This window comes from Sceloporus occidentalis, unplaced genomic scaffold (assembly GCF_023333645.1).
Source record: "Sceloporus occidentalis isolate IW3139 unplaced genomic scaffold, rSceOcc1.0.p SCAF_33, whole genome shotgun sequence".
In the NCBI taxonomy this organism is placed as follows: Eukaryota; Metazoa; Chordata; class Lepidosauria; order Squamata; family Phrynosomatidae; genus Sceloporus; species Sceloporus occidentalis.
The window spans coordinates 7,335,164-7,346,583 of record NW_028317013.1 but is presented as its reverse complement, the minus strand read 5'-3'; positions in this window follow the sequence as shown (position 1 = coordinate 7,346,583).

Genomic DNA, 11,420 nt, shown 5'->3' with positions numbered 1-11,420 from the left:
TCATCAACCAGGCGAAATCCGTCTTAGTCCCCACTCAGACCATTCAGTTCCTCGGCTTCACCGTGGACTCGGTGGCGACGGTGCTCAGGCTCCCTCCTTCCAAGGTCATCTCCATGAAGAAGGAGATTCGGCGGTTTCTCAGGCGCCCCCTCGTGTCCCTCCGGGACCTGGCCAGGGTGATAGGTTTACTTTCCTCGTCCATTCAGGCCATATTCCCGGGTCCGTTGCACTACAGGGCCCTTCAGCGTCTGAAGACGCGGCGCCTTCGGGAGTCCCTTTCCTACGACCGTGTGATTCCTCTGTCGGACGAGGCCCGATTGGAGCTTCGCTGGTGGTTGACTCACATGGACGCCTGGAACGGCCGGGCCATTTTCGGGTCGTCCCCGGACTTCGTCCTCGATTCAGACGCCATCCTGGGTGGCTGGGGGGCAGCTTGCGGCGACTCGGCTACCGGGGGTTTCTGGACCCCCAAGGAGCGAGACTTGCACATCAACTGCCTGGAGTTGCTGGCCGGGACTTTTGCGGTGCGCAGTTTCACGAAGAACGTTACCCACTGTTCCCTTGTCCTTCGCATGGACAACGTGTCCGCGGTGCGTTATATCAACCACCTCGGGGGTCCCAGGTCCAAGCTCCTTACGGAGCTTACCAAGGACCTTTACCAATACTGCCTGGACAACCACTTGTCCATAAGGGCGGAATACCTTCCCGGCAAGGACAACCAGGTGGCGGACTGGTTCTCCCGGCACTGGAGGGATGCGAGCGACTGGCGTCTCCTTCCCAGCGTGTTTCGCTCCCTTCACCTCTCTCGAGGTCCTCTCCTCTTAGACCTTTTTGCGTCCCGGGCCAACAGGCAGACCGACGCTTTCTTCAGCTGGCTGCCGGATCCTCTCTCCCTAGCAGTGGACGCGTTTCTCCAGCCCTGGCCTCCCCAGGGAGCTTACGCTTTTCCTCCATTTGCCATGATCCTTCGGACTCTCCACGCTCTCCGTCGGCAGGGGGTAACAATTGTTTTGGTGACTCCGCTTTGGAGGTCTCAGCCTTGGTTTCCCCTCTTGTTGGAGATGTCTTGCGAGGATCCTCTGATTCTTCCGTGCTCCTGGGATCTGCTCCTGGATCCCGAGGGGAACCCTCATCCCCTCGTCCTTCAGGACCGGTTGCTTCTCGTGGCCTGGACTGTTTCAGGGGTTCCTGGCAGGTGTCGGGCTTATCGTCAACAGCTCGCGACCTACTCTGGGGATCCTGGGCTCCCGGCACCAGGAGGTCTTATCTCCAAGCTTGGGGCGTCTGGTGTCGCTGGTGTGTGGCACAGCACTACGATCCCTTTACGGCACCTATAGTTGTGGTGTTAAATTTCTTTGCCCATCTGTTCTCTCAGGGCAAGTCTTATCGCACTATCAACTTATTTCGCTCGGCCATCTCGGCGGCTCATGTCCCGTTGCACGGTTGCGGGGTTGGCAAGGACCCGTCGGTTTGCCGTCTCCTTCGCGGCATTCGTGTTGCGCGCCCTCCGTCTGCTCGGTACTCTGCCTTTTGGGACGTCTCGCGGGTTCTCGACTTCCTGGAGGGTTGGCCGGATAACGACCGACTGTCCTTCAGGCAACTCTCCGCTAAAACGGCGCTTCTCTTATGTCTTGTGTCTTTCCGGCGGGTGTCGGACATCCGCGCTTTTGACGTTACTTCGTTTTGTTTTTCCCCGGAGGGCGTCCTGGTTTCGGTCCGGCGCCGGACCAAGTCTCGTTCTTTTTCGGTCTCGTACCCGTACTTTCCGGATCGTCCGCGTCTTTGTGTCGCTAACTGTGTCAAATCCTATCTTGCCGTCTCTCTTCCGTTTCGTTCCTCCTCTGGCGGTCCGTTGTTTATCTCCTATGTTCGCCCTTTTAAGCCGGTTTCTTCACCTGCTCTCGCTAGGTGGGTCCGGTGGATCCTTAGTCTCGCCGGTATCGACGGGACTTTTTGGGCGCATTCAGTCCGGGGCGCTGCAGCCTCGGCGGCTTTTTCCGCAGGCTCTTCCCTGTCGGAGGTTTTGGCGGCGGCTGACTGGTCTCGGGAATCTACGTTCCGTACCTTTTACTTTCGTCCCGCTGCGCATGCCGCTTTTTCTCTTCTGTCGGGGCGTTAAAAATGCAAAATATGAAGCCTCCTGTCTTGCTATAAAATTCGGGATTAACCTACCCTTGGTGTAGAGTTAATCTAAATTTTATTAAAGACAGGAGGCGAGTATTTTCCCCCCCTTACTTGCTCTGCCCTGCCCTTGTAACTTTGTTCTTGGTGTTTATTGAGTGTGTTTCTCGTGTACATTTTTTTCTTATCTCGTTTTGTGGGGGCTGTGTACGTCTTTTTAGGTGGTTGCACTTGTGTTTGTTTTTTATGCATGCGCAGCTCTTCGGTTCGCCTGGTGCTCTCATTTCTGCATTTCTCCTTTCAGGCCGTCCTTCTGCCACTTAGTATGCTGACTGCGGGATGCTGAGGTTTTCCTTCGGTTTTTGATGGTTCCGGTTCCATTCTCGTTCTGCTCCTGATTCGGCATCTTCGCAAAGAAAGAGGAGGAGCTGCAGTTTGCTGAGATTGATATAGACTTTACTTGTTTCTGATTGGTTGTTTTTATTGTTTGTTGTTAACTCCTTTGCTGCTGGAGGTAATCAGTAAAGAAGGATATGCAAAATACTCGCCTCCTGTCTTTAATAAAATTTAGATTAACTCTACACCAAGGCTAGGTTAATCCCGAATTACTTGGCAAGCTTGGTGTGTTCATTGTGTTTATTGTATATATTTACATTTTTGTGTTTGGAGTCATTGTCCTGGTTAACGCACCTATGTTTATTGTTTCAGGTTTTGGCGTGACAATGACTCTAATAAATAAAATTGGCTGTGGCCTTTTCTTACTCATATTCAATGGTGTGTGGTGTCGTTATTGGGGTTAATGGGGAGTTAAGCCTAGCCCGGAAAATCGAAGCTACAACAGTCATGGTTCTTGCACTATCAAACTGTTCACTGACACAGGAACATGTTCCTTTAAAAGGAATGCAACATTACATCACAGGTCATGACACTGAAATGCTATCACTGTTGCTTGGCAACCCGTGTTGTGTAACATCATGTGGGTAAATCCATGAGACCTAAATATATAAACTTCACTTGGCAGTAAAAACACAGGCGCATCTGCCTAAGTGAGATTTAGTAGATAAACAAAAGGATTAACCCTTTCAGTCCCAATTAACATTTTTAGGCCATTTTTTGCCAGGAGTAGCAAACTGGTAGATATCCAGCTGTTGCTGAAAATACCTCTGCCAATTTAATTGAGCAGGGTCATGGCAGGGTCTGTCCATATGCAATATAATTGAATGCAACCTACCTAAAAAGCGCACTGGTTAATTATGCTTGATTATACATTTCATAGCTGATTACAAATATTACTGGGGAGGCAATTAGGCACTACAAGACTTGAGTAAAATGTCTGGAAACTTCCATGCATGAACTGCATCGCTTGTTATTTCCTGAAAACCTTTAGGTTTGTGGGTGTAGATCTGCAATAGCAAGATTTTTGGCTAGCCATTTAGACTGACCTAACAAAATAGCTGTAAAAATATATTCATATGTTTTTTATATTTATATTACTATACCTGACAGTCTCTAAAAAGTGTGCATTGGGCATAGGTGCCAGGTGTCCCAATAACCAAGCGCATTTTCCTATTTATTAGGACTTTCGGAAATAATTCGCTGCTGCTACTCCCACTGATTTCAATAGGGGCTTAGTACCAGCTGACTTCAATTGTAGTGCAACTGACCATGTACAAGAAGTATGCTTCCTTCTTACACTGTCGAATTTTAGTAGATGTAGCCAGGGGAGGAGGAAATCTCATTTTCAAAGTCTGGTAACTAAAGAATGCCTGCGCCAATCAACATCAAGTAAAATGCACTGGGGTCCACGCAAATATGCATATAAAAATACCATTTGGGGGATTATACTATTTAACTAATGTGGAGGAGATTGGGCAGATCTGTCACTTTTGCAAACCTTATATTTTGCACATAACTGGACAGTATTTCTTTATGACTAGCGTGGCCAATAATGCCCACAGAGTGCATTAGGCAGAACTCACACACATCTAACCAGCCAGTCTACAAATTAAGTTCCCCTAGCTCTGCATATATAGTTGGATAATATGTATACCTTTTATGTGTAAACATGTTGTACCTTCTACTACAGGCTACTGTACTCATCTCAGCCTCATTGACATCTAGTGCTGAAACTGTGCAGTTGTACTTACAGAAGACACTTAATACTAGCATAAATGTACTTACGTGTTGACATTTTCCCTATGCCATAAAGATAATGGGTGGCACATAGAATAAGCTTTCTATAAAAATCAAATGTAATGGTATTACTTTTAATTTAGTCCCAACCCATATTTAGGCCAACAGAACATAATATACACCACTAATGTATCTGTCACTTTCCAAAATGTACAGTATGTTTCACAGTTTAGCACGCTGAGTAAACCTATGCAGTGGTGCTTACAAAAAGCAATATATAGATGAAAGAACCCAACTATTCCTCCTACTTTATCGCACCTCCAAAGAAAGTTGATTGGTTTTGTGAGAGAGAGACCGGAGAGGATGAAAGTGGTAGAGAGGGGACAAAAGTTGTCCTGACAAGCTGTTTGGGAACAAAGATGGCAGAGACAAGCTGGGGGCTAAAATATTGAATATATTCACACTGGGGCCCTGTGGTATCTATTTATGCCCCTGATTGTTAGATATCTTTCTTCCAAGTGGCTCATACACAGGCTGCCAAAATTATGCAAGAAGGAATTAGATAAGAATGCGTAAAAAGACAAAAGAAAACCCCAGTGAGCTTCTCCTTAAAAAAGGTCTGTGTTTATATAGTATTCCTTAAACAAACTGTGCTCTAGACACATGCATAGTTGCTTATGGCACATTTTACAGCCACTATTTGGTACATACGTGTATTTAATCTACAGGATGTCAGGAGCTTTGTACACACTCTGCACTGCTTGGATCCTGGTAAATGTCACGTCTCCCCACACCAGAGGCACTTACCGTGGAAGTTCTCCCACCCAAAATACCACTACCAAGGGAGAAGCCCTCAGTATGAGTAAACCAGGACAGGAAGATCCCAACAGCAAGGAGGCCTTAGTGTAAGCAGGTAAGTTTTGGTACTAAGTAGATATAGCAAGGTACAGGAGCCAGGTTCGGACAGGATCCACAACAGGAAACTCAGCAAAGCAGGGGTTAACAGAAGCAGAATAATCAGGATAGTAGCAGCTAGTCATACAAGCCAGGGGTCAAACAAAAGTCAGGTAGTCAGACAAGCCAAACTGGTACACGAATAGATCAGGCAGAGAGTAATCAGACAGGCAAAGGGTCAATAATTCCAAGATCAGATCACAAGCTTCAAAGCTCAGTAAAGAATCAGGGCAGAGCATTTCCTGGTTTTTAACCCCTTCGTGACAAAGGCTGATTTTACTTTTTGTACCCTTCGTGACAATGGCCGTTTTAACATTTCTGCGCTGCTCGTGTTTAGCTGTAATTTTCTTTCCCGTTTACTGAACCCACACACATTAGATATTGTTTTTTTTCAGGACAAGAAGGGCTTTCTTTAGATGACATTGTTTTGATTGTATCATATTATTTACTATTAAAAAAAGTATAAAATATGGTGAAAACTTTGGCATTTGGGGATCCACTGCCCATGCCCTATTTGGTACATCTTTGAGCCAGGCCATTTCAGTATGCCCAATAAAGCCATATATTTTTGAAAACTAGACACCCCAGGGTATTTCAAATGCTAGTATTTTAACTCTTTCCATGCACCATATCTACCACCAGTCTTTGTCAAACTTTGTGGTAGTCATTTTTTTGCATTTGTTTTGTCACACACATTTTACTTCAGGTATGAATTAAAAGGTTCTCGTATATGTCACTATCACAAAACACCCCAATATGTGTTCAGCAACATCTCCTGAGTACAGCGATACCTCACATGAATGATTTTGCCTGGCTGTTTGGGGGCAAAAGGGCCACATTTGGGGCATGCGCATTTTTCAATGTTGAACTTTGGCATTTGGGGATCCACTGCCCATGCCCTATTTGGTACATCTTTGAGCCGGGCCATTTCAGTGTGCCCAACAAAACCATATATTTTTGAAAACTAGACACACATTTTACCACCAGAATTTTTTCAAAGTTTGCAGTAGTATTTTTTTGTGTGTATTTTTCTCTCCTGATAGAGGCATTCCAGCGACACCATTTAAGTTTAGGAAGTGATCGTTGATATCCTCCTAAACGCTTTTAAAACGGGCGTCCGCCGCCATACAATGTATGGCGGATGTAGACGCCCCGGGGAGGGGCCAGACATGGCCCCTGGTGCCGATTGTGGCGTTGCTGAATGCCTCGAGGTCGAGGCATTACAGCAACGCCCTTTGGGTGCAGAAAGCGAAAGCAGATCGCTTTCTGCACCCGTTTAACCCCTTCGAGACAAAGGCTGATTTTACTTTTTGTACCCTTTGTGACAATGGCCTTTTTAACATTTCTGCGCTGCTTGTGTTTAGCTGTAATTTTCTTCTTTCCCGTTTACTGAACCCACACACATTAGATATTGTTTTTTTCAGGACAAGAAGGGCTTTCTTTAGATGACATTGTTTTGATTGTATCATATTATTTACTATTAAAAAAATTATAAAATATGGTGAAAAATTTAGAAAAAAATGACTGTTTCTAACTTTTAGTTGAAAAATCTTTTACTCATCTATAAAAGGTAATGAAAAAACCTGCTAAATAGATTCTACTATTTGTCCTGAGTTTAGAAATACCCAATGTTTTTATGTTTTTTTGCTTTTTTCTACCCATTATGGGGCAATAAGTACAGGTAGCGTTTTGCTATTTCAAAGCCATTTTTTCCAAATCTGGTAATTCTTCCCCCCATGTGCCATTTCGGGTATCTTTGAACCCGGCCAATGCAATTTACCCCATCAAGTCATATATTTTTGAAAACTAGACAGCCCAGGGTATTCCAAATGCTAGTATTTTAACTCTTTCCATGCACCATATCTACCACCAGTCTTTGTCAAACTTTATGGTAGTCATTTTTTTGCATTTGTTTTGTCATACACATTTTACTTCAGGTATGAATTAAAATGTTCTAGTTTATGTCACTATCACAAAACACCCCAATATGTGTTCAGCAACATCTCCTGAGCGCAGCGATACCCCACATGAATGATTTTGCCTGGCTGTTTTGGGGCAAAAGGGCCACATTTGGGGCATGCGCTTTTTTCAATGTTGAACTTTGGCATTTGGGATCCACTGCCCATGCCCTATTTGGTACATCTTTGAGCCAGGCCATTTCAGTATGCCCAACAAAACCATATATTTTTCAAAACTAGACACCACAGGGTATTTTAAATGCTGGTATTTTAACTCTTTGCATGCACATATTTTACCACCAGCATTTTTTCAAAGTTTGCAGTAATATTTTTGTGTGTGTATTTTTCCCACACACACCTACTTTATGTATGAATTTACAGCTCCTGGTATATGCCGCTGTCACACGACACCCCATAATGTGTTCAGCAACATCTCCTGAGTGCAGTGATATCCCACATGCATGGGTGTGTCATTTTTGTGGGAACTAAAAGGCCACATTTGGTACGTGTGCATTTTTCTAATTGGAAATTAGATGTGTGGCCATCCTTCCCCCCGTGTTAATTGGGACGTTGTTGAACCTGGCCCATTCAATTTACCCCATCAAATCATACATTTTTTAAAAGTAGACACCCCACGGGCATTTAATATGCCAGTATTTTAACTCTTTCCATGCGAGAATTGTTTTAAGCTAATATGCTAATTTTAGGACTTGCTCACAAAAATATATTTTTTATATATATATATTTTTTTTTATTATTTTTTTAACATTTTTTTTCAACTTGGAGGTTCCCCTGATAGTGACATCAGTGGGAAATGATTTTTACATTTTACTGTTTTTTTACTATTTTTTTCTAATTATTATTAATTTTATTTTATTTTTTAATTTATTTTTACTAATCACACTGTGATTAGAAAGCTGGGCTCCATTGACTTGCATGGTGAATGCAGTACCTGTATTCAACCTGCAAGTGGAGCCAAAGTTCTCTAGATGGTCTGGACTATCTAGCGAACTTTTAAAATTTGTGGTTCCTGTTACAGGACGGCGGCCATCTTCCTTGATGGCGAAGATTGCCGGCAGCTGCGGCTGTGACCGCTCTCCGGAGCGGTCACAGCCCATCAAAAGGTTAGTGTTTGGTGTCGCTGGATGCCTCCTGATCGAGGCATTCCAGCGACACCATTTAAGTTTAGGAGGCGATCGTCGATCGCCTCCTAAACGCTTTTAAAACGGGCGTCCGCCGCCATACAAAGTATGGCGGATGTTGACGCCCCGTGGAGGGGCCAGAGATGGCCCCTTCGTGCCGATCGCGGCGTTGCTGAATGCCTCGAGGTCGAGGCATTCAGCAACGCTTTTTGGGTGCAGAAAGCGATAGTAGATCGCTTTCTGCACCCGTTTAAAGACGTGCCGGTCCTGGCACGTCAATTGTCGTAAAGCACATGCTTTTCCGTGCCGTGCCAGGACCGGCAATTGTCATTAAGGGGTTAAAGACGTGCACCCGTTTAAAGACGTCAATTGTCGTTAACGACTTGATTTTCCGTGACGTGCCCAGACCGGCAATTGTCATCAAGGGGTTAAATCCAGTGCCAGCTCTAGCTCCGCCCCCTAACCTGCATCTCCGGCCTTCCATTAATGCCGCGCCTCACAACTTTTTGCAGAGAGAGACTCCAGCGTGCCGGGAACTGGGAAGTATATTCCTCTCGGGGTTTGTACGCCGGCGGGCATCAACCTGCCTACCGGTAGCGGGACCCCCGGTGGACCGACACCTGACCCCCGGCAACAGAGACTTGCGACGAAGCCCCCAATGCCCGACATACCCGTCGGTATCGGAACCCGGGGCTGTGACAGTTAATACTGGGATTGGTGATTTTCTGGTGTACTAAATACTTTCCTCACGTTCATTTAGCTTAAAACGGGTAAGAATTTTTTTTTATTTTTTTTTTTAACAGTGCTGGTTTTCTCAGGAATTTAAGCAGTATACTGAAGATGGAGAGACTACCACCCTGCCAACCCCATCTCTTTGCATATATATTAGATGCCTGTCTGTCATAATCCTGCAGTATTTAAGATGTAAATTCTCTCAGATTGGAATAACTAAATTTCTCAAGGTACTTCCTGTAAGCTTCCCATATTGTATGAGTGCATCAGAAAAACAGAGCTCTGGTGTCCAGGATGCTCATATAACTACATATATTTCTAACCAACTAAAGAGTCAATTATATCCAATATTCTGATATTGATTAAATTATTGTCTTCTGCTTACACTACATATGTAATAGTTGAGACAGCATGTGTGCTAACATAATTATATAATGCATCATATGAGCACATCAATCCACTCCTTCTACAATCGAATAAGCTGGAGAGTATGAATGGTGGTCAGCCAATGTGTTAAATAAGAGTTATGGACAAGCATAACTTAACAAAAACACATATTTAATTATATTATTTCATTCCTTTTCATTTTCTCATCATGAATAAGGTCAAATTACAGAGTAACTAGGCCTTTAGATACCACATTCTTACATATACCCAATCCTACATATGGCGAGAGAGGACTTTACAAGTGTTTATAGGAAAACTATAAAGCACCGCAACATACAGGAAATACTTGACTGTTCTCCAAAACAATTTCAAAGGGAATGAGTTGAGTACTTTATGGCTTGCAATTGGCGTTCCAATTAATCCCAAAACAGGGCTCTGTGCAAGTCACTTAAGTTTCTGAGCACCAAACTAGTTAAACACAGCTTTGTGCACAGGGGCACAGTCATGCTAGAACAAGAAAAGACCTTTCCCTAACTGTTGTCACAAAGTCGGAAGCAGTTGTAATGCCTTTGTATGCCGTAGCATTAACATTACTCTACATTGGAACTAAGGGGCCTAGTCCAAAGGCTGAAAACAATGCCATTATCCCTTCTGCACCAGGTGTTACAGTACAATACATTCCGGTAGGTAGCATTCTCCTGGTATCCGCCAAACCTGGATTTGTCTATCAGAGTTACACATAGCAAAGCATGAATCACCACTACAGATGACAAGTTTCCACCGTGCTAGAGTCCAGTGTTGATGTGCTCTACATCACTCCGCTGGCGCTTGGCATTGCACATAGTGATCTTCGGCTCCTCAGCCATAGAAACCCATTTCATGACATTCCTGACACACAGTTCTTGTGCTGATGTGCTTCCACAGGCAGGTTGGAACTCTGTAGTAAGCAAAACTAGAGGACAGGTGCTTCAGCACTCAATGGGCACTCTGGGCTTTGACTAAGCCATTCAAAGAAATTTAAATGTTTCCCCACTCAAGTGTTGCTTTAGCAGTATGCTTAGGTCCTGGTGGAAGGTTTCCCTCAGGGATTTCTCTGTATTTAGAGCCATTATTTCTTCAATTCACCAATCCTTGCTGATGAAAAACATCCCAGCATGTTGGATTTATGCCATAAGGTTTTTGTTATGGTAAAAAAGCTAAACTTTAGCCTCATCTGACCAGAGTACCTTCTTCTATGTGTTTGGGGAGTCTCCTACATGCCCTTTGGCCAACAGCAAAAGTATTTGCTTTTTTTGGCCACTCTTCCGTAAAGCCTAGTTCTGTGGAGTGTATGGCTTATAGTGGTCATATGAACAGACACTCCAATCTCCGCTGTGGAGATTTGCAGCTCCTTCAGAGTTATCTTTGTTACCTGCTTAATGCCCTCATTGCCTGGTCTGTGAGTTTTGATGGGTGGCCCTCTCTTGGCAGGTTTGTTAAGGTGCCATTTTTTCCATCTAATAATAATGGATTTAATGGTGTTCTCTGGGATGTCCAAAGCATTTTTTTTTCTTCATTTTTTAGAACCCAACCCTGATCTGTACTTCTCCACAACTTTCTCTCTGACCTGTTTGGAGAGCTCCTTGAACTTCATGGTGCCGCTTGATTGGTGTTGCCCCTTGCTCAGCGGTGTTGAAATCTCTAGGCCCTTTCAGAACAGGTGTATATATATTGAGATCCTGTGACAGATCATGTGACACTGAGATAGCACACAGATATACTTTATCTATATGTGACTTCTGACAGTAATCAGTTGTACCAGATCTTATTTAGGGGTTCTAAATACATACACATGCACCACTTTTCTGTTTTTTTGTACATTTTTTAGAAAAAAAATTTAATGTTATTTTCTTCATTTAACTTCACCAAATTTGTCTATTTTGTGTATATCCATTCCATGAAATACAAAGAAAAATCTATTTTAATTCCAGGTTGTAATACAACAAAATAGGAA